At 39.7% G+C, this 24,003-nt stretch overlaps 1 pseudogene; it reads left to right on the top strand.

The window, feature by feature from the left end:
- The window catches only part of LOC126068740 (threonine--tRNA ligase 1, cytoplasmic-like), a 40,520-nt pseudogene that overhangs the window by 9,041 nt on the left and 7,476 nt on the right, over positions 1 to 24,003 (top strand).

Raw genomic sequence — 24,003 nt, 5'->3', positions numbered from 1 at the left:
TCATGGTGAATTTTAAATTTTTTTGGATATGTTATTGAATTCTATTGGCTAGAATTTTGAGGATTTTTGCATCTAAGTTCATGAGGAATAGAGGTCTGTAATTTTCTTTTTTCGTGGAGTCCTTACCTGGTTTCGTATCAGGGATATGCTGCCATCATAGAATGAGTTTGGAAGTAGTCAGTCCTTTTCTATGCTCTAAAATACCTTTAGTAGTAGTGGTGTTAACTCTTCTCTGAAAGTTTGGTAGAACTCTGCAGTGAAGCCGTCTGGGCCAGGGCTTTTTGTTGTTGTTGGGATTTTATTTTTTATTACCTTTTCAATCTCTTCTTTTGGTATGGGTTTATTTAGTTGCTCTATGTCTGTGTTAGTTTATGTAGGTAGTGTGCTTCTAGGAATTCACCCATTTCTTCTAGGTTTTCAAATTTGTTAAAGTATAATTTTTCATAGTAATTGGATATGATTCTTTTAATTTCAGTTGGGTCTGTTGTAATATTCCCCATCTCATTTCTTATTTGGGTTATTTGCTTCCTCTCCGGTTTTTCTTTTCTCAGTTTGGCCAATGGTTTATCATTTTTTTCAAAGAATCAGCTTTTGGTCTTGTTAACTCTTTCAATTGTTTTTCTGTTTTCTATTTCATTTAATTCTGCTCTAGTTTTAATTATTTGCTTTCTTCTAGTGCCTGCAGGTTTCTTTTGTTGCTCTCTTTCTATTTGTTCAAGTTGTAGGGATAATTCTTTCATTTTTGGCCCTTTCTTCTTTTTGTATGTGTGCATTTATTAATATAAATTGACCTCCGAACACTGCTTTTGCTGTGTCCCAAAGGTTCTGACAGGAAGTGTTTTCATTCTCATTTGCTTGTATGAATTTCTTTATGCCATCCTTAATATCTCCTATGACCCAGTCGTTTTTGAACAGGGTATTGTTCAGTTTCTAAGTGTTTGATTTCTTTTCCCATTTTTGATTTCTACTTCTACAGACTTATGGTCAGAGAAGATGCCTTGTAATATTTCAATGTTTTGGATTCTGCAAAGGCTTTCTTTATGACCTAATATGTGGTCTATTCTAGAGAACGTTCCATGTGTACTAGAAAAGAAAGTATACTTGGCTGCTGTTGGGTGGAGTGTTCTGTATATGTGTATAAGATCAAGTTGGTTGCTTGTGGCATTGAGATCTTCCGTGTCTTTATTGAGCTTCTTTCTGGATGTCCTGTCCTTCACGGAAAGTGGTGTGTTGAAGTCTTCTGCTATAATTGTGGTGCTGTCTATCTCACTTTTCAATGCTGTTAGAGTTTGTTTTATGTGTCTTGGAGTCCTGTCCTTGGGTGTATAAATATTTAATATGGTTATATTGTCCTGGTATATTGTCCCTTTAGTCATTACATAGTGTCATTCCTTATCCTTTCTGATGGATTTAACTTTAAATTCTATTTTGTTGGAAATTAATACCATCACTCCTGCTCTTTTTCAATTGTTGTTTGCTTGATATATTTTTTCCATCCTTTGAGTTTTAGTTTGTTTGTGTCTCTTTGTCTAAAGTGTGTCTCTTGTAGACTGCATGTAGGCGGATCGTGTTTTTTAATCCGTTCTGCCACTCTCTGTCTCTTTATTGGTGCATTTAGTTCATTTCCATTCAGCATAGTTATAGATAGGTATGAGTTTAGTGCTGTCATTTTGATGTCTTTTTTTGTGTGTGTGTTGTTGATAGTTTCTTTTTCCCACTTAATTTTTTGTGCTAAGTAGTTTATCTTTGTATCTTGTCATTTCCTCTTATTCGTTGTTTGTTGATTTTATTTCTTCTGGGTCTTTTTTTTTGTTCTATTTTATTTTGAAGTGTAGGATAGTTTGCCTTCTTTGTGGTTACCTTAATATTTACCCCTGTTTTTCTAGGTTTAATCCTATCTTTTATTTCTTTTTATCACCTTGTCTTCCTCTCCATATGAAAGATCTATGACTACATTTCTTAGTCCCTCTTTATTGTTTTAATGTTGTCTTCTTTTACTCAATAACATCGCTGTTTCTCTGTTGTGAATGTTTTTGTTTTTTTTTTAATCTTGATTTATTTTTGTGATTTTGCTGTCTGGGTTGGTAGGTGATATTATTGATCTTCTAACCAACGAACTCCATGTAGTATTTCTTGTAGGTTTGGCTTGGTTTTTATGAATTCTCTAAACTTCTGTTTATTTGGAAATGTCCTAATTTCACCTTCATAGCTGAGAGACAGTTTTGCTGGATATATGATTCTTGGCTGGCAATGTTTTTCCTTCAATGCTTTATATAAGTCATTCCATCGCCTTCTTGCCAGCATGGTTTCTGCTGAGTAGTCTGAGCTTATTCTTATTGATTCACCTTTGTAGGTGATTTTTCATTTATCCCTAGCTACTCTTAAAATTCTCTCTTTATCTTTGGTTTTGGCGAGTTTGAGTATAATATGTCTTGGTGACTTTCTTTTAGAATCTACCTTATGTGGAGTTCTACAGGCATCTTGGATAGATATCTTCTCATCTTTCATGATATCAGGGAAATTTTCTGCCAATAAATCTTCAACAATTCTCTCTGTATTTTCTGTTGTCCCTCCCTGTTTGGTACTCTAATCACAGAGCTGCTTCTGTCCTGAGCTTTCCCAGTTAGTGGAGCTGGCAAATTATCTTTTCCACAGTTGTGAATTTATTCCTACTCCAAGGCCAGGAGGATGGCTCTAGGTGCTCAACATGGCCTATCTCAGGCACAGGAAAATCAATAGTCACTGAAGCCAGCTTGGGGTCTGGGGGTGTGGTAAAATACATGCAAGTACGTAGCTTTTGCCAAGAACACTGTCCTTCCCTGGTTCTGGAGGTGTGAGTAGGCTTTGCAGCTGGCTGTTTCTCTCTGAGGAAACTGTGGCTGAATGTTACTACCAGCCCACTGAAGCCTCTCCTGTGAATGGTGCCTGAGGGATCCTGGCAATTCCGGTCTGGTAACTCCTCTCTGCTTCTGAACCATCTCTCCCTCCCCCTGCCACTCAGTCCATTTTCTAACTTTGCCTTTGATGTTCAGGGCTCCTGGCTTATCATAAATATAATCGTTTCACTTGTTTTTTTTAGTCTTTGGTGTAAGAAGGATCACAGGAAGCTTCTGGCTATTCTGCCATCTTGGCCCCACATCCCCAGTATCTGGATTTTTATTGGGCTTATTTGTGTCTCTGTATTGTTGTTTCAATTAGGTCATCATTTCCTGTTTTCTTGTATGTCTTGGAAACCCTGGTGGTCAGCAGTTTGAATCCACTAGACTCTCCTTGGAAACTCTATTGGTGCAGTTCTGCTCTGTCCTGTAGGGTGGCTATGAGTTGGTAATCAACTTGAAGGCAGTGTTTTCTTTTTTGAATGTCTTATAATTTTTTGTTGACTCTGAGGCATCTGAATGTACTACGTGGGTATTTCTGGAACCCAGATTCTTCTCCTACCCAATGGATTGTGATTATGTGTAGGTTTTTCTCTCTGTCTCTCTTCTTACTTCTTTCTCCCCATAAATTTCACTAGAGGATGGCCTAACTCTTTGGTTTTACAGGCACTGACTCAGAGCTATGAAGTGGCCTTATCTCACAAATTGACTTGACCTTTCATGGCACCACTGATCACAACTTTTTTTTAAGAACTGCGGGACCCCCATGCATTGGTGGAGAAGAGGCACGTTTGGTGACAGCTGGCTGTTCAGGGAACACAGGTTATCATTTCCACCTCCACCTCCCTGGCCCCTTAATAGACCAAATATGCATTTCATGAGTTATAGATGGATTTCATCTGCTTTCTAATCCACCATTTTTTTAAATAGTTTAGGGTCTCAGGGGCAGGTTCTTTTCAGAGGTCTAGGATACCTACTGTCATATAATCATTGAATTTAAATAGGTCTCTTTTGTTTCATGGAGGCTGAAGGCAGAAGCAATTTTTTTTCCTCAGTTTTTCCTGGAAGGGAGGGGTAAATGATTTCTCTGCAGCTTTTTTTGCTGCCACCAGACAGCTATGAAAAATATGACACCAAGCAGACCATCAGCAAAAGGTAAGTTCTTTTGCCATTTTCTTGAGCCAAGAGAGAGCAGCTCACAGTTTACATTTTGTGGTTCATGGTCTATGTCTGGGAACTTCGGCCTCACTGCCATGGGGGTTGGGCAGGAGACATTCCCTTGTGATAAAAAAGCTTCCCTACCTTGTCTGCTGGCTTGTACTTCATTCTCCTTTTATCCAGGTGCTTTGTCTCTTGAGCTGGTTTCCAGATTTCAGAATCTGTCTGTTCCACCGTATTATTTACTGTATTATTTTACTTCTTTTTTCTTTAGTTGTTGTCAGGGGATGGAGGCGCTAATGGCCTATCCTGCCATATTGGGAGGAGAGTCCTAATCTTATTTGAGTTGTGACAGTTCATGGCTTTCAAGGAATTTGTCAATTTCTTAGAAGTTGTCACATATTTTAGTGTAAGGTTGTTTGTATTCCTTATTATCATTTGATGGTTGGGAGATTGGAATTAATATCATCTGTTTCATTCCAGATATTGGTGATTTGTCTTCTTTCTCTCCTTTGTCTATCTTGCTAGAGGTTTTTTTTTTTATTATTATATTAACTCTTTGTAAAATCAGTGAAGTGTGTTTTTACAAGAAATTTTATTCTTCTCATTCTTCTGTTTTATGACTGGTTTATGTTCTTCTGCTCTGGTTAGTAGAAATAGCTCTTACTATTAGGGAAGCAGTGCTTCACAATAAAATCGTAATTCGTACTTGTGATTTGGTTGACTTTTTGGTTTCTATTTTTCTGTTTCTTATGAGGATAGCCTGTGCCATACTTATAAAACTCACAATTCTCCACTCATTCAGTCTGATAATGATGTAGTTTTTTTTTTTTTTTAATTATATAGCATGGAAGGATCTCAGGGATTGGACTTTTATTTTTAACTTAAGTGATTAAATATGTGATTCTAAAAAAAAAATCACTACTATGACTACATCTGAGTGAATTATGAAAACTTCAAAATAAAACAGGAAATTCAGAGACTTCCTACTTTCTCTTTTTAAAAGTACGACAACAATTCACTTGACTGGCCATATTACAAATGGCAATATTCTGCATAACTGAGTCTTATAGGTAGATGCAATATTTCTGTCTAAGCAACTGATATTTTTATTTTAACCTTTTGATGGATTTTTAATTACACGCTTCTCTACTTTTTCAAATAAAAGGCACTAAATACAATAGAATATTTTTCTTGATTATTTGATACCACCATCATATTTTCTTTAGTGGACACTTTAGGAAGAGAGTTCTTTGATTTTTTTTTCTATCACTTCAGAGATGGCCCCTGTTTATTGCCCTAAAATTTCCATGTTATATACTTCTTCACAGCAGGTTACATCATTAGCCCAAAGCCTACCAGTGTCAAACTTAAATTCTCATATTTCCATTTACTTTAATCATATTCCAAATAGGTATTCTTTTAGCCCCTTAGAGCCTATCTAAATTATATATCAAGTGAAAATACACCCAGTGTCTGCTAATCATAGATAACACAAACCCTGTATCTCTAGAAGACTTCAAACCACTGAGGTCCTTAGGAGATCTCTGACCAGAGACTCCCCATGTTACTGCTCAGCAACATCATCTAGGCATGCAAGCCCATTCTTTGATTTCCCTTTCTCCTCTGGGAGGTTCCTTGCACTATGCCCCTTCTGGATCGTAGTCTTGTGTTGTTGTCTCTGGAAGTTGTCTTGCTTGGAGTAACTTCCATTCTCATGCAATCCTGTCCAAGTGCTGCCCAATAAAAAAAAGTAGTCATATACTACCGTATACTACTGCCCACCATTTTCCTCTCTTTGATCAACCTCCAAGTCCTCAAATTTACCACAAGTGGCAATGAGGATGAGATTTCAGTAATCATTGATAAATTGGTATGGGGTCTACTCAGTTAGTAGGACAATGAATTGGCAAATCAATCCTGGATGACCTTAAGTGGTTGGGTCTTAAAATTTGAAAAACCTCTGTGACAGTTTGGCATGGCATTGCTCTTTGCCAAACTACACTCTATATTGTTTGTGATCTCCCTCTGTTCCCCAATAGCCTGGGCAAACAGTAGTGCCAGTATTTGCTAAACCCATGCCATTAGAACTGAATTTTGAGGTCAGAGGCACTGAACTTCTTGAGGACAGAAGAATGAACTTGGCTCCCCCACTAAGACTTGTGGCCTAAATAGAAAGAAGGGAGGAGTGCATGCCTCTGTATAAAGGTTGGGCAGCCCCGGCCCAATAAAAAGCTATAGTGAGAGTAGTTTCCCATGGCTGAACCAGTGATTTGGGGTACTCTGAGAGAAGTGGGCATCCTCATTCTTCAGGATTGCTATTTCAGGTAAATGAGCCTATAAGACAGAGAAGTTGGGCTGAGGTTGGTGTTGTAAGCAGAGTTGGGGGAGTTGTCTTTGTAAACAGCTAGCATGTCTCTTATGTTGTGACACTCTGTGAATATAGTCATTCTAGACCCTCCCTGGAAAGATATGGAGTCAAGCTGGCAAAAGCAATACTTACAGTTACTAAAGGGAAGAAAGTTTATATTCTTGCCCTTCCCAAGACTCCAGAGGAGGTCACTGCCTGCCAAAGGAGTGCTCCAAACCACAAGATGCTTTTTGGGCTTTGCTCATGGCTTTGCTCCTGGAGATGAGGTAGGAGCTGAAACTCCTGAGAGAAATGAGACCGTGGGAAGTAATCTAAGGAAGTAGATTGGGACTCTCCAGAGGACGAGGTTGCATGGTATCACCATAATGACTGAGATAATTTACTTTCTGCCTTATCAGTAACCACCTGTAAAGTAATAAAAACTGAAAAGGCAAAAGGGTAGGGACAAGGAGGAAGGGTAGGTTCTTCTTTAGAGAAGGTTCTCCTTTAGAGGAGAAAACACATTCCCTGTCTCACCCAGAGGTTCAGTGTCTCCTTAAGTACCTTGCCAAGGAACCAAATTAAAAAAGGGGCTGCCTGGCTACATAGAATGTGTTTGACCAGGATTGAGCTCCACCTGACAGTAGCTAAAATTAATCAATTTATTACCATAGTTAGGGACAGAAAGATGGCATCCCAGCTAAAAGACCCCACACAAGTGGTGTGGGAACTGACCTTGGAAGGGTGTCTCATAAAGGCCCAGGCAGACTGTCAACAATAAACATTAGCTGAAACCAACAATCTCCTCTGTCAGCTAAGGATGTTAGAGTGGGATTATCCGGCAACAGATGATATGATATGATAACTTAGCAAATCTGGAGAAGGTTGAGTTGAGTACCATGACTAATGCTAAAATAATTCAAGAAGCCATAAATGCCCTAAAATTAATAAAAACCCATGAAAGTAATCAGTCAATTGTTACTTGTTAATTCCACAAGCAATACCCTAAACAAAAATTGTAATCAACAGTTATGCCTTCCCCTTCTAATCCAACCAAACCACCTATAGCCAGGCCACTTCTTAAGCATGAACCTTAAGATGAACAAGACAGGTTATATTGTACCCTAAGGGACAAGGGGGTCACAGATTGAATGATTTCTGGTAAATCAGTAGAGCAATTTCAATACTTAACTCTTGTTGCTGTTGCTGTGTGCTGTCGAGTTGATTCTGACTTACAGTGACCTTATAGGACAGAATAGAACTGCCCCCTTAGGGTTTCCTAGGCTGTAATCTTTATGGGAGCAGATCACCAGGTTTTTTCTCCTGCAGAACCACTGGTCAGTTCAAACCACTGACTTTTTGGTTAGCAGCCAAGTGCTTAACGATTGTGCCAAATCCACGGAAGACTTCATCATCTGAGACAGCCTTCCCTTTTCTGCCTGCCCCTGATATCTGCCAATGGCAAGGGACCCTCTCCCACATAAGGATCAGGTGGTCACAAAAGCAGACCCCCTGCTGGCAGACAATTACCCTTTCACCACACTAACTGTGGTTTGGGCTCCAAAACACACACACACACACACACACACGCACAATAATCTCGGACTCTGTTGAACATGTATATACAAATCTCCCTTATTCCAGGTATCACTTATTGCTTAAAAGGACCTCCCAGCCAAGATGTCACAGGCTTGGGAGACGGATTTATTAAGGAATTCATTCATCTACCTATTAAAATTGGCCCAGTTTTTGCTAAAAAAAAAAAAAAAAAAGCTTCTGTTTTGGTTTTTTCCCCTCGGGATTATCTTTTTATCCTTTTATTGGAATGGACCTGCTCAAACAGCAGGTAATTTCATGGAACAAGCCTAAAGCTTTTATGTTATTGATGGGCACCACCCATTGGGAACTGGTGTCAGTGGTAAATATGCCACAGTACTGGTTAAGGCAAGGAACTGAAGGATTATGGCCTATCATAAACAACTTAGTCAAAGAAGAAGTCCTATTCCCCACAATTTTACGTTTTAACTCCCCAATGTAGCCTGCCCCTAGGTGAACCATCAATGAATTGCAGCTGACTATAGGTTATAGACTATAGGTTATAGACTATAGGGAAACCCTGGTGGTGTAGTGGTTAAGGAGTACGGCTACTAACCAAAAGGTTGGCAGTTCGAATCCACCAGCTGGTTCTTGGAAACTGTATGGGGCAGTTCTTCTCTGTCCTATAGGGTCACCATGAGTCAGAATTGACTCGACAGCAATGGATTTGGTTTGGTTTTGGTACAGGCTATAGGGAGCTCTACTGGCGCAGTGGTAAAGCATTCAGCTGCTAATCAAACTGTTGGCAGTTCAAATCCACCAGCTGCTCCTTGAAAACCCTATGGGGCAGTTCTACTCTGTCCTATAGAGTTGCTATGAGTCAGAATCAATGCAACACCAACAGGTTTGGTTTGGTTTTTATAGGCTATAGAGTATCCCTGGGTGGCACAAATGGTTAAGCACTTGGTTACTAGCCAGAAGTTGGCAGTTTGAGCCCACTCAGAGGTGCCTTAGGAGACAGATCTTCTTTTAAAAGAAACTTTTTAATTGTATTTTTGAAGGTTTATAAGGCGTATTAGGTCCCCATTCAACATTTTTTGCACAAGTTGTTCAGTGACATTGGTTACATTTTTCACAATGCGTGAACATTCTCATTATTTCTGTTCTGATTGTTCTATTTCCACTACTCTAGCTGACCTGCTTCTGAAAGGTCACAGCCCTGAAAACCCTACGGAACAGTTCTACTCTGTACACATGGGGTCACCATGAGTTGGAATTGACTTATGGCAACTAGCAACAATATTTTAGGCTGCAGAAAACTAAACAAGCCTTTTCCTTTTATTACAGAACCACTGCCAGATATTGTCGTCTGGTGAATGATATTAAAAATAACATGGGTAATTGGTTTGGGGTTATTGATTTGGCTAAACTGTTCTATTCAGTGAAAATTTCAAAACAAAATCAACGACAATTCACATTTATCTTTGAAGACCAGACTATGTCTTTACTCAGTTGCCTGAGTAAATAGCCCTGTGATTGTGCATGGGCTTTTCAGGAAAGACTTAGATTCCTGTCTGACGTTCCTACCAAGAATGCAGCTTTGGCATTATATCGGTGATATTCTTGTAACTGACCTGACCAAGACTGTTCTAAAAGCCAACACAAACGTGAGTAAACACCTCCCTGAAATGGAATGGAATGTCACCCTACCCAAGCTACAAGGCCCCTCACAGTCTGTGAAATTTTGGAGTTATGTTTGAAACTCAGAGAATGAATTAATGGAAATTAAAGATAAGCTCCTGTAACTCCATGCACCCATATTGGTAAAAGAGGCCCAACGTGTGGTGGGAATATTTTAATTCGGGTGTCAATACATTCCTTACCTCCAGTACGTACTGGTCCTTATCGAGTCACCTATAAATCCTCCATTTTCAATGGGGACCTGAACAACAACAGGCTCTGGAGAGATTTAAAGAGGTAATCACATTGGTTCTGCCACAAGTGCTTCAAGGGCAAGATTTAAAACTAGGTGCTAGGCCACCCCTATATTTGCCTCTTGGAGCCTCTGAAACAAATGAACAGGTAAAAAATGGTCTATGGGCTTCTGATGTAAACAGCTCCCAGATTAAGCTCAAGGATATTTGCTATTGGAGAAACAATCCTTACTGGCATACTCACTCAGTACTCATTAAAACTAAAGCCTTTACTGGGCCACATAAAATTACCCTATATACCAAGATTCAGTCATGTCTTGGGTAATGGAAAAAGCCCCCTATAACATTGGGACTGCAATAATGGTCTCCTTATTAAAGTGAAAATGGTATTTGCAGAACCGAGTCAAACCTGGCCCTACTAGAATATCACAACTCCTTATAGCCATATATCTTACAACTGAGTTTAAGGTACCAAAGCCCCCAGAAACACCTCCCACTCATTGCACAATGAGGACCAGAGGGAGAATGGTTGGCACTTTCAAAACAATAAAAACTTACCAATGGGGAGAGCACAGAATATAAGGAAGCCAGACAATGGACAGCCACAGCCTATCACCCCTATTCAAATACCCCAATGTCCACATGAGCTGAATTGTGTGCAATACTCCTAGCAATACAGTATGCTTTTGAAAAATATTTTCCTATAGTTCATATCTTTAACAACTTTCTCGGTGGCTAATGGACTAACTACTTGGTTGGGACTCCGGCAAATGCTGGAAAATACAAGGTCAAGATATTTGGAAGATGGGGGAAATTGCTGAACTGATCTTACTCTTCCCGTACTGGTATTCCACACTTCAGTGCACACTAACCAAGACATGGTTGAAGCATGATATGATGGCAAAGCTGACAAAATAACCAAACCATCAAAGCAGCTAAGGAAAGGGGAATGGCTCCAGGACTATGCATAAACCACCCTACCCCTTCTACTGATGAGTACATAAAAGGTGAGATATTTGAGCATCATGGGGCTACAAAAATAGTCAGTAAAGGAGCTGGTCTGACAGAAAGACATTTACACAAAGCCAGTAGGCAGTACCTATATGCCAAAAATACACTTGTTGGTCCTATTGTACGTGGGCATAAGTTCACAGAGGGTAAGGGCTGCACTGTAATTCATTGAGCCTCTCCCTGCAGTGGCAAGAACCACTAAATATGTATTAACAGTGGTAGATACCTGTAGTGATTTCCTTCTGGCTACCCATGCAAAGTGCCAACCTCCGTTAATTTTATAGAGTACTTAAACAACAACACTTATAGCCCTTGAGGTTTCAACAAGTTATACAAACAGATCGAGCTCTCACTTCATTGCAAAGCAGACACAACAATGGACATTACAAAATAATATCGCCTGGGCATTCCACCTTCTGTAACACCCTACAGCCCCCAGTATTATAGAAGGCCACAATAAGGCTTTAAAGCAGGGACTATTGAGAAAACAGGGGTCATCCAAGTAGACAAAATTGCTCCTAATAGTCCTAATCATGCTAAACTCATGTCCCTATGGTATAACCACACTATATTTAAATGCATTACAAGCTAGGAGATCACCGATAGAGATTCTGTGACCCTTGCTGGTGCGTACTCCAATGTTCAACATAATGAAATTACCTGTTTTCACAGACATGGGAACCCTGATATTGCCTCTCACAGCAAAGAAGCAACCACTTTGTACTTTCATGTTTCTTTTCTCCCTTATAGAAAATCCAGAGCCTGACAATTTTTCCCTCAACTTTGAAGGTCTCATATGCACAATTGTTTCTGGGACCATCTTCAGCCTGGGTCCTGTTATCATCCAGTGTAAGCCAGGAAAATAGCCCACCACCATATGGAGAGAAAAAAACTCTCGCTTACATGTTTTGCTCCTTTAAAGGTACTGTGGAACAAAGTGGACCCTGCTCTAAACACCAAAGAGATAGAATTTATCATCCCCAGACCAGGAATCTGGGTGATTCCCAGATCCTTTACTACTGGTTGCTAATGACTTCCAACTTTCACCCTCCCTATTTTTTTTTATACTGTTGAGGTGTCTTTCCTGTACCTGCAGAGGCCATACCTGTAATGAGTTTGAGGGGTTTTGGAGTTGATTTAAAAAAATCTGGCCATGAGGTGGCAATAATACACCATAAGCTTGTGGCACTGACATGTTTCCATGCACAGGAAGTTCATCACAGATCACAGCATGAGACCTTCCAAAGGCAAGTGGTGGGGAAGAGGAAGTATGAAGGGATACAGGGCAAAGTGACTCCCATGGGAGAGGGAGATCAGAAAGAGGGCTTTTGTGTCTATGTGATGTCACTTAGCAACACAGCAGTAAGTCTTTAGGTCAGAAAACTCCAAAGAGCAGCAGCAGGCTTGGGGTCTTTTATAGCTCCAGGGTTTATCTTATCTATGGCTAGCAGATGTCAAATGCAGTTACTGCGGTTATGCAAAACAGGCATGCTATAAAATGCCTAAAAATATACTTGTTTGGGATATATTTAAAACAATAAGATGCAGAAAAATTTGAGTTTGGAACCAGTGGGCTTTTGAGTTAGTGGGTCCTGACCTGTTATGAAAAAATAAATAACCTAGGGGTCAATATCTTTGGCTCATTTATATTGCCAGTGTCAACCACATACACATTAGTGAATTATTCTGACTCTGATAATCTACACCTTATTACTAACCAGTTATGTCTGGAAACACATGCACCTCACAGGGAGATACACCACAAAAGTCAGATTGGGGGCAAAGGGAACCTTGCTTCTTGTTATTCCAGTTGGTAAGCTCTGTAAATACTCTCACCGACATTACCACTAGGGTTAGTGCTTCTCACCCTCTGTCTACCACTGCTAGCAACACCTCTTCCAGCTAAACCAGACTATGATACTGTTTGTGATTCATCAGTATGTTATAACAGCTATGGGTCAACTTTTACCTCATATTAGACAAAAAGCACTAATATTAATTAATGCCATAAAACAAACAGATCAATGGGCTGCTGCTAATCAAGTTTCATTTAAAAACTGCCCCCAAATAGTATTCATCCAATATTGGAATTGGGTTGCTCATGATTGGACTAATCAAACCAAAAGCAGCATAAACCAAAGCCAATACCAGCAGAGCTTATGTGATTACAGGCCTAAATTATTGACCCACACTATCTTAGTCATCTAGTGCTGCTATAACAGATATAACACAAGTGAATGGCTTTAACAAAGAAGTTTATTCTCTCACAGTTCAATACGCTAGAAGTCTGAATTCAGGATGCTATCTCCAGAGGAAGGCTTTCTCTCTCTTTCAGCTCTGGAGGAAGGTCCTTGTGATGTATCAGTCATCCCTTGATCTGGGGGCATCTCAGCGCAGGAACCTCAGGTCTAAATGATGTGCTCTGCTCCCAGTGCTGATTTCTTGGTGGTATGAGGTCCCCAACTCTCTGCTTGCTTCCCTTTCCTTTTATCTCTTATAAGATAAAAGGTGGTGCAACCAATAAAGAGACAGAGAGTCTCAGACTGGATAAAGAAACACGATCCCTCTATAAGCTGCCTACAAGAGACACACCTTAGACTTAGAGACACAAACAAACTAAAACTCAGAGGATGGAAAAAATATATCAAGCAAACAATAAGCAAAAAAGAAGAGGAGTAGCAATATTAATTTCTGACAAAATAGACTTTAAACTTAAATCCACCACAAAGGATAAAGAAGGACACTACACAATGATAAAAGGGACAATTGACCAGGAAGATATAACCATATTAAATATTTATGCACCCAATGACAGGGCTGCAAGATACATAAATCAAATTTTAACAGAACTGAAAAGTGAGATAGACACCTCCACAATTATAGTAGGAGACTTCAACACACCACTTTCGGAGAAGGACAGGACATCCAGTAAGAAGCTCAATAGAGACACGGAAGACCTACTTACAACAATCAACCAACTTGACCTCATTGACTTATACAGAACACTCCACCCAACTGCTGCAAAGTATACTTTTTTTTCTAGCGCACATGGAACATTCTCTAGAAGAGACCACATATTAGGTCATAAAACAAACCTTTGCAGAATCCAAAACATCAAAATATTACAAAGCATCTTCTCAGACCACAAGGCAATAAAACTAGAAATCAATAACAGAAAAACTAGGGAAAAGAAATCAAATTCTTAGAAACTGAACAATACTCTCCTGAAAAAAGACTGGGCTATAGAAGACATCAAGGAGGGAATAAGGAAATTCATAGAACGCAACGAGAATGAAAATACTTCCTATCAAAACCTCTGGGACACAGCAAAAGCAGTGCTCAGAGGCCAATTTATATCAATAAATGTACAAATACAAAAAGAAGAAAGAGCCAAAAGCAGAGAACTGTCCCTACAACTTGAACAAATAGAAAGTGAGCAACAAAAGAATCCATCAGGCACCAGAAGAAAACAATAAAAATTAGAGCTGAACTAAATGAATTAGAGAACAGAAAAACAATTGAAAGAATTAACAAAGCCAAAAGCTGGTTCTTTGAAAAAATTAACAAAATTGATAAACCATTGGCTAGACTGACTAAAGAAATACAGGAAAGGAAACAAATAGCCCGAATAAGAAACGAGAAGGACCACATCACAACAGAACCAAATGAAATTAAAAGAATCATTTCCGATTACTACAAAAAATTGTACTCTAACAAATTTGAAAACCTAGAAGAAATGGATGAATTCCTGGAAAAACATTACCTACCTAAACTAACACATTAGAAGTAGAACAACTAAATAGACCCATAACAAAAAAAAGAGATTGAAACGGTAATCAAAAAACTTCCAACAAAAAAAAGCCCTGGCCCGGACGGCTTCACTGCAGAGTTCTACCAAACTTTCAGAGAAAAGTTAACACCACTACTACTAAAGGTATTTCAAAGCATAGAAAATGACGGAATACTACCCAACTCATTCTATGAAGCCACCATCTCCCTGATACCAAAACCAGGTAAAGACATTACAAAAAAAGAAAATTATAGACCTATATCCCTCATGAACATAGATGCAAAAATCCTCAACAAAGTTCTAGCCAATAGAATCCAACAACACATTAAAAAAATAATTCACCACGATCAAGTGGGATTTATACCAGGTATGCAAGGCTGGTTTAATATCAGAAAAACCATTAATGTAATCCATCACATAAATAAAACAAAAGACAAAAACCACATAATCTTATCAATTGATGCAGAAAAGGCATTTGACAAAGTCCAACACCCATTTATGATAAAAACTCTTACCAAAATAGGAATTGAAGGAAAATTCCTCAACAAAATAAAGGGCATCTATGCAACAGCCAATATCACTCTAAATGGAGAGAACCTGAAAGCATTTCCCTTGAGAACGGGAACCAGACAAGGATGCCCTTTATCACCGCTCTTATTCAACATCGTGCTTGAAGTCCTAGCCAGGGCAATTAGGCTAGACAAAGAAATAAAAGCTATCCGGCTTGGCAAGGAGGAAGTAAAGTTATCACTATTTGCAGATGACATGATCTTATACACAGAAAACCCTAAGGAATCCTCCAGAAAACTACTGAAACTAATAGAAGAGTTTGGCAGAGTCTAAGGTTATCAAATAAACATACAAAAATCACTTGGATTCCTCTACATCAAGAAAAAGAACACCGAAGAGGAAATAACCAAAGCAATAGCATTCACAGTAGCCACCAAGAAGATAAAATGCTTAGGAATAAATCTTACCAAGGATGTAAAATACCTATACAAAGAAAACTGCAAAGCTCTACTACAAGAAATTCAAAAGGACATACTTAAGTGGAAAAACATACCTTGCTCATGGATAGGAAGACTTAACATAGTAAAAATGTCTATTCTACCAAAAGCCATCTATACATATAACGCACTTCCGATCCAAATTCCAATGTCATTTTTTAATGTGATAGGGAAACAAATCACCAACTTCATATGGAAGGGAAAGAAGCCCGGGATAAGCAAAGCATTACTGAAAAAGAAGTGGGAGACCTCACTCTACCTGATTTCAGAAGCTATTATACAGCCACAGTAGTCAAAACAGCCTGGTACTGGTACAACAACAGGCACATAAACCAATGGAACAGAATTGAGAACACAGATATAAATCCATCCACGTATGAGCAGCTGATATTTGACAAAGGCCCAGTGTCAGTTAAGTCGGGAAAAGTCTTTTTAACAAATGGTGCTGGCATAACTGGATATCCATTTGAAAAAAATGAAACAGGACCCATACCTCACACCATGCACAAAAACTAACTCCAAGTGGATCAGAGACCTAAACATAAAGAGTAAAACGATAAAGATCATGGAAGAAAAAATTGGGGCAACCCTAGGAGCCCTAATACAAGGCATAAACAGAATACAAAACATTACCAAAAATGATGAAGAGAAACCCGATAACTGGGAGCTCCTAAAAATCAAACACCTATGCTCATCTAAAGACTTCACCAAAAGAGTAAAAGACCACCTACAGACTGGGAAAGAATTTTCAGCTATGACATCTCAGACCAGCGCCTGATCTCTAAAATCTACATGATTCTGTCAAAACTCAACCACAAAAAGACAAAAACCCAATCAAGAAGTGGGCAAAGGATATGAACACACATTTCACTAAAGAAGATATTCAGGCAGCCAACAGATACATGAGAAAATGCTCTCGATCATTAGCCATTAGAGAAATACCAATTAAAACTACGATGAGATTCCATCTCACTCCAACAAGGCTGGCATTAATCCAAAAAACACAAAAGAATAAATGCTGGAGAGGCTGCGGAGAGATTGGAACTCTTATACACTGCTGGTGGGAATGTAGAATGGTACAAACACTTTGGAAATCTATCTGGCGTTATCTTAAACAGTTAGAAATAGAACTACCATACAACCCAGAAATCCCACTCCTCGGAATATACCCTAGAGAAACAAAGAGCCTTCACACAAACAGATATATGCACACCCACGTTTATTGCAGCTCTGTTTACAATAGCAAAAAGCTGGAAGCAACCAAGGTGCCCATCTACGGATGAATGGTTAAATAAATTGTGGTATATTCACACAATGGAATACTACGCATCGATAAAGAACAGTGACGAATCTGTGAAACATTTCATAACATGGAGGAACCTGGAAGGCATTATGCTGAGCGAAATGAGTCAGAGGCAAAAGGACAAATATTGTATAAGACCACTATTATAAGATCTTGAGAAATAGTAAAAACTGAGAAGAACACATACTTTTGTGGTTACGAAGGGGGGAGGGAGGGAGGGAGGGAGAGGGTTTTTTATTGATTAATCAGTAGATAAGAACTGCTTTAGGTGAAGGGAAAGACAACACTCAATACATGGAAGGTCAGCTCAATTGGACTGGATCAAAAGCAATGAAGTTTCCGGGATAAAATGAATGCTTCAAAGGTCAGCGGAACAAGGGCGGGGGTCTGGGGAACATGGTTTGAGGGGACGTCTAAGTCAATTGGCAAAATAATTCTATTATGAAAACATTTGGCATCCCACTTTGAAATGTGGCATCTGGGGTCTTAAATGCTAACAAGCGGCCATCTAAGATGCATCAATTGGTCTCATTCCACCTGGAGGAAAGGAAAATGAAGAACACCAAGGTCACACGACAACTAAGAGCCCAAGAGACAGAAAGGGCCACATGAACCAGAGACCTACATCATCCTGAAACCAGAAGAACTACTTGGTGCCCGGCCACAATCGATGACTGCCCTGACAGGGAGCACAACAGAGAACTCCTGAGGGAACAGGAGATCAGTGGGATGCAGACCCCAAATTCTCATAAAAAGACCATATTTAATGGTCTGACTGAGACTAGAGGCATCCCGGCAGCCATGGTCCCCAGACCTTCTGTTCGCACAGGACAGATACCATCCCCGAAGACAATTCATCAGACATGAAAGGGACTGGTCAGCGGGTGGGAGAGAGATGCTGATGAAGAGTGAGCTAATTATATCAGGTGGACACTTGAAATTGTGTTGGCAACTCTTGTCTGGAGGGGGAATGGGAGGATAGAGAGAGAGGGAAGCTGGCAAAATTGTCACGAAAGGAGAGACTGAAAGGGTTGACTCAATGGGGGAGAGCAGGTGGGAGTATGGAGTAAGATGCATGTAAACTTATATGTGACAGACCGATTGGATTTGTAAACATTCACTTGAAGCTTAATAAAAGTTAATAAAAAAAAATGGCCAATACCACTCCATTTTAGCTCACTAATTCCTAGGATATCTATGTTTATGTGTTCCATTTCATTTTTGACGATTTCCAATTTTTCTGGATTCATACTTCGTACAATCCAGGTCCTGATTATTAATGGATGTTTGGAGCTGTTTCTTCTCATTTTGAGTAGTACCACATCAGCAAATGAAGGTCCCGAAAGCTTTACCCCATCCACGTCATTAAGGTCAACTGTACTTTGAGGAGGTGTCTCTTCCCCAGTCATCTTTTAAGTGCCTTCCATCCTGGGGGGCTCATCTTCCAGCACTATATCATCAATGTTCCACTGCTATTCATAAGGTTTTCACTGGCTAATGCTTTTCAGAAGTAGATTGCTGGGTACTTCTTCCTAGTCTGTCTTAGTTTGGAAGCTCAGATGAAACCTGTCCTTCATGGGTGACCCTGCTGTTACCTGAATACTGGTGGAATAGCTTCCAGCATCACAGCAACATGAAAGCCCCCACAGTGCGACAAACTGACAGAGTAGAACTGCCCTATACGGTTTTCTTGGCTATAAACTTTTCAGAAGGAGATCACCAGATCTTTCTGCCTCATTGCTGCTGGGTGGATTTAAACAGTCAATCTTTCAGTTAGCAGTCGAGCACTTAACTGTGCTGCCAGTGTTATTGTTCCCCATTATTAACTTTTTATGGACTTTTTTCCACCAAATCCCCACAAACCAGTCTCATCGCACACTATCAGAAATAGAGGAAAAGGCCCTCAGATCTAGAATAAGACTAACCTGGGAGCAAATTTGTTGGTGTAGTCAAACTATAACCTCCCAAGTGGCCACCAATGAAGCTATGAAAAACTATGCAAATAGATTCCGTAGAAACACTCTCCCTATAACACAGACCATGGAACAAGTGGTCCTCCATTGAAAAACAGCAATGTCACAATCAACAATCACAGAAATGAGCTATATGGTTAATACAACTGGTATCTATTTTTTTATTTTTTATTGTGCTTTACACAAATGTTTACAAATCAAGCCAGTCTTTAATACAAAAATTTACACTCACTATATGCTATATACTCCTAGCAGCTCTCCCCCTAATGAGACAGCACACTCTTTCCTTCCACTCTGTATTTTTGTGTCCATTCAGCCAGCTTCTGACCCCCTCTGCCCTCTCATGTCCCCTCCAGAGATAAGCTGCCCACATAGTCTCATATGACTACTTGATTCAAGAAGCTCACTCCTCACCAGTTTCATTTTCTATCCCATAGTCGAGTGCAATCACTGTCTGAAGAGTTGGCTTCAAGAATGGTTCAAGTCTTGGGCTAACAGAAGGTCTGGGGACCATGACCTCCCGGGTCCCTCTGGTCTCAGTCAGACCATGAAGTCTGGTCTTTTTAGGAGAATTTGAGATCTGCATCCCACTGCTCTCCTGCTTTCTCAGGGGTTCTCTGATGTATTCCGTGTCAGGGCAGTCATCAGTTGTAGCCGGGCACCATCTAGTTTTTCTGGTCTCAGGCTGATGTAGTCTCTGGTTTCTGTGACCCTTTCTGTCTCTTGGGGTCATAATTACAAAGTGACTTCGGTGTTCTTCATTATCCTTTGATCCAGTTGGGTTGAGACCAGTTGATGCATCTTAGATGGCCTCTTGGTAGCGTTTAAGACCCCAGATTCTGCTTTCCAAAGTGGGGTATAGAATGTTTTCTTAATAGATTTTATTATGCCAATTGACTTAGATGTCCCCTGAAACCATGGTACCCAACCCCCTCCCTTTATGAATAGCAGCAGAACATTGTCTGATATAGCGCCAGGAGATGAACCCCTCAAGTTGGAAGGCACTCAAAAGACGGCAGGGGAAGAACTGGGTCCTCAAAGTAGAGTTGGCCTTAATAACTTGGATGGAGTTAAACTTTTGGGACTTTCATTTGCTGATGTGTCACAACTCAAAATGAGAAGAAACAGCTGCAAACATCCCTTAGTAGTCAGAACATGAAACGTACAAAGTATGAATCTAGGAAAATTGTAAATTGTCAAAAATGAAATGGAACACATAAACATCAATATCCTAGGCATTAGTGAGCTGAAATGGACTGATATTGGCCATTTTGATTTGGACAATCATATGGTCTCCTACGCTGAGAATAACAACTTGAAGAAAAATGACATTGCATTCATCCTCAAAAAGAACATTTCAAGATCTGTTCTGAAGTACAATGCTATCAATGATAGGATCGTATTCATACACTTTCAAGGAAGACCAGTAATATGACTGTCTTAGTCTAGAGCTGCTATAACAGAAATACCACAAGTAGATGGCTTTAACAAAGAGAAGTTTATTTCCTCACAGTAAAGTAGGCTGAAAGTCCAAATTTAGGGCATCAGCTCCAGCTGGAGGCTTTCTCTCTCTGTCGGTCTACTCATCAATCTTCCCTCAGACTAGGAGCTTCTCCACTCAGGTACCCTGGGTCCAAAGGATACGCTCTACTCCTGGCACTGCTTTCTTGCTGGTATGAGGTCCCCCGTCTCTCTTCTCTCTTTTATATCTCAAAAACAATTGCTTCAAACCTAAATCCAATCTTGTAAATTTAGTCCTGCCTCACTAACACAACTGCTACCCATTCCCCCTCATTAACATCATAGAGGCAGGATTTACAAATTATAGGAAAATCACACAATCCTGGGAATCACGACCAGCCAAACTGATGCACACACTTTTGGGGGAACATAATTCAATCTATGGCAACGACTATTATTCTAATTTACACACCAACTACTAAGGACGAAGGGGAGGAAATTGAAGATTCCAACTTCTGCAGTCTGAAATTGATTGAACATGGAATCAGGATGCATTGATAATTACTGGTGATTGGAATGCAAAAGTTGTAAACAAAGAAGAAGGATAGGTAGTTGGAAAATATGGCCTTGAAAAAGCAAGAGATCCTTAAAAAGACAAGAAAGAAATAAAAAATGAAAATAGATGTCAAAAGAGACATTGAAACTTGCTCTTGAATGTTGAGTAGCTAACATGAAAAGAGGAAACTATGAAGTCAAAGAGCTGAACAGATTTCAACTAGCAGCTTGAGAAGACAGAGTAAAGTATAATAATGACATATGCAAAGAGCTAGAGGTAGGAAAACAAAAGGGAGGAATACACTTGACATTTCTCAAGCTGAAAGAACTAAGGAAAAACTCAAGTCTCAAGTTGTAATATTGAAGAATTCTACCAGGAAAATATTAAACAAAGCAGGAAGCATCAAAAGAAGTGGAAGGCATACAGAGAGTCACTATATCAAAAAGAACTGGTCCACATTCAACCATTTCAGGAGGTAGCATATGATCAGGAACGAACGTACTGAAGGAAGAAGTACAAGCTGCACTGCAGGCATTGGTGAAAAGAAGGCTCCAGGAACTGATAGAATACCAACTGAGATGTTTCAACAAATGGATGCAGGACTGGAGTGTTCACTCCTCCACACCAAGAAACTTGGAAGACAGCTACCTGGCCAGCTGATTGGAAGAGATTCGTATTTATGCATACTCCCAAGAAAGCAGATCTAACTGAATATGGAAATTATTGAACAATGTCATTAATATCACACACAAGTAAAATTTTGCTTAAGATCATTCGAAAGTGGCAGCAGGAGTGTACTGACAGGGAACTGCCAGAAATTTAAGCCAGATTCAGAGGAGGACGTGGAACCAGAGATATCATTGCTGATATTGAATGGATCCAGGTTGAAAGTAGAGTATACCGTAAAGATGTTTACCTGTGTTTTATTGACTATGCAAAGGCATTTGACTGTGTGGATCATAACAAATTATGGATAATATTATGAAGAATACAAATTCCAAAGCACTTAATTGTGCTCATGAGGAACCTTTACATAGATCAAGAGGCAGTCTTTGGAAGAGAACGAGGGGATACTGTGTGACTTAAAATCAGAAAAGGTGTGCATCAGCGTTGTTTACTTTTGCCATACCCATTCAATCTTTATGCTGAGCAAACAATATGAGAAGCTGGAGTGTATGAAGAAACACATGGCATCAGGATTGCAGGAAGACTCATTAACAACCTGCGTTATGCAGATGACACAACATTGCATGATGAAAGTAAAGAGGATGTGAAGCACTTACTGATGAAGATCAAAGACCACAGCCTTCAGAATGGATTACGCCTCAACATAAGCAAAAGAAAAATCCCCACAACTGGATCAATAAGCAACATCATGATAAACGGAGAAAAGACTGAAGTTGTCAAGGATTTCATTTCACTTGAATCCACAATCAACACAGATGAAAGCAGCAGTCAAAAAATCAAAAAACAAATTGTATTGGGCAAATCTGCTGCAAAAGACCTCTTTAAAGTATTGAAAAGCAAAGATGTCACCTTGAAGACTAAGGTATGTATGCCCGAAGCCATGGTGTTTTCAATCGTCTCCTATGCATGTGAAAGCTGGACGATGAATAAAAAAGAGCTAAGAAGAATTGTTGCCTTTGAATTGTGGTGTTGGTGAAGATATTGAATATACCATGGACTGCCAAAAGAATGAACAAATCTGCCTCAGAAGTGCAAACAAAATGCTCCTTGGAGGCAAGGATGGCAGGACTATGTCTCACATACCTTGGACATGTTGTCAGGGGGAATCAGTTCCTGGAGAAGGACATCATGCTTGGTAAAGTAAACGGTTGTCAAAAAAGAGGAAGACCCTCAACGAGATGGATTGACCCAGTGACTGCAACAATGGGCTTAAGCATAACAACAATTGTAAGGATGGTGCAGGACCAGGAAGTGTTTCGTTCTGTTGTACATAGGGTCGATATGAGTTAGAATTGACTCAGTGGCACCTAACAACAACAACATGGAATCTCACCGATGTTATTTACTACTAACAATCAACTCAATCACCAGTACACGCTAATCCAAACGAAAAGAGGTGTACAATTAAGCACCAAACCAGACATGCATATAATCTTACCCACTAAAATAAACAAGATGGCATGCTGGACATGCTTGCCTCTGTCAATTCATTTTTAATACACAAATCATAAAACCTCCTGCATCCCCTGTCATTCTTTTCCATAACCTCACTTAGAAAGATGAGTCTATTTCCCTAACTATTGACATTCAACAACAATATGCAAAGGCTAATATGTGGGCAATGGTGGGATAAGGCCATAATGAATTTAGTTTACCCAGGTGATGAAAACAAAGTGAATAACATGCCAGCTTCATTGACTATAACATTATGTGCTCTTATCAACATCGCCTAGAATTGCACTCCCCCACGTGTCAGTTTGTTGTACCGTGGGGCTTGCTTCTTGCTGTGATACTGGAAGCTATGCTGCAGGTATTCAGATACCAGCAGGGTCACTCACGGTGGACAGCTTTCAGCTGAGCTTCTACACTAAGACAGACTAAAAAGAAGGACTTGCCAGTCTACTTCTGAAAAGAATTAGCCAGTGAAAACCTTATGAATAGCAGCAGAACACTGTCTGATATAGTGCTGGAAGATGAGCCCCCTAGGTTGGAAGACATTCAAAAGATGACTGGGGAAAAGCTGCATCCTCAAAGTAGAGTTGACCTTAATGACAAGAAGGGAGTCAAGCTTTCGAGACCTACATTTGCTGATAGGGCATGCCCGTGAGAAGAAACAGCTGCCAACATCCATTAATAATCAGAACGTGGAATGTACGAAGTATGAATCTAGGAAAATTGGAAATTTTCAAAAATGAAATGGAAGGCATAAACATTGACATCCTAGGCATTAGTGAGCTGAGATGGGCTGGTATTGGCCATTTTGGATCAGATAATCATGTGGTCTACTATGCCAGGAATGACAGGTTGAGGAGGAATGGCATTGCTTTCATCATCAAAAAGAACATTTCAAGATCTGTCATG

This window comes from Elephas maximus, chromosome X (assembly GCF_024166365.1).
Source record: "Elephas maximus indicus isolate mEleMax1 chromosome X, mEleMax1 primary haplotype, whole genome shotgun sequence".
In the NCBI taxonomy this organism is placed as follows: Eukaryota; Metazoa; Chordata; class Mammalia; order Proboscidea; family Elephantidae; genus Elephas; species Elephas maximus.
The sequence above is the reverse complement of the archived record's forward strand: the minus strand, read 5'-3'. Positions and strand labels throughout refer to the sequence as shown.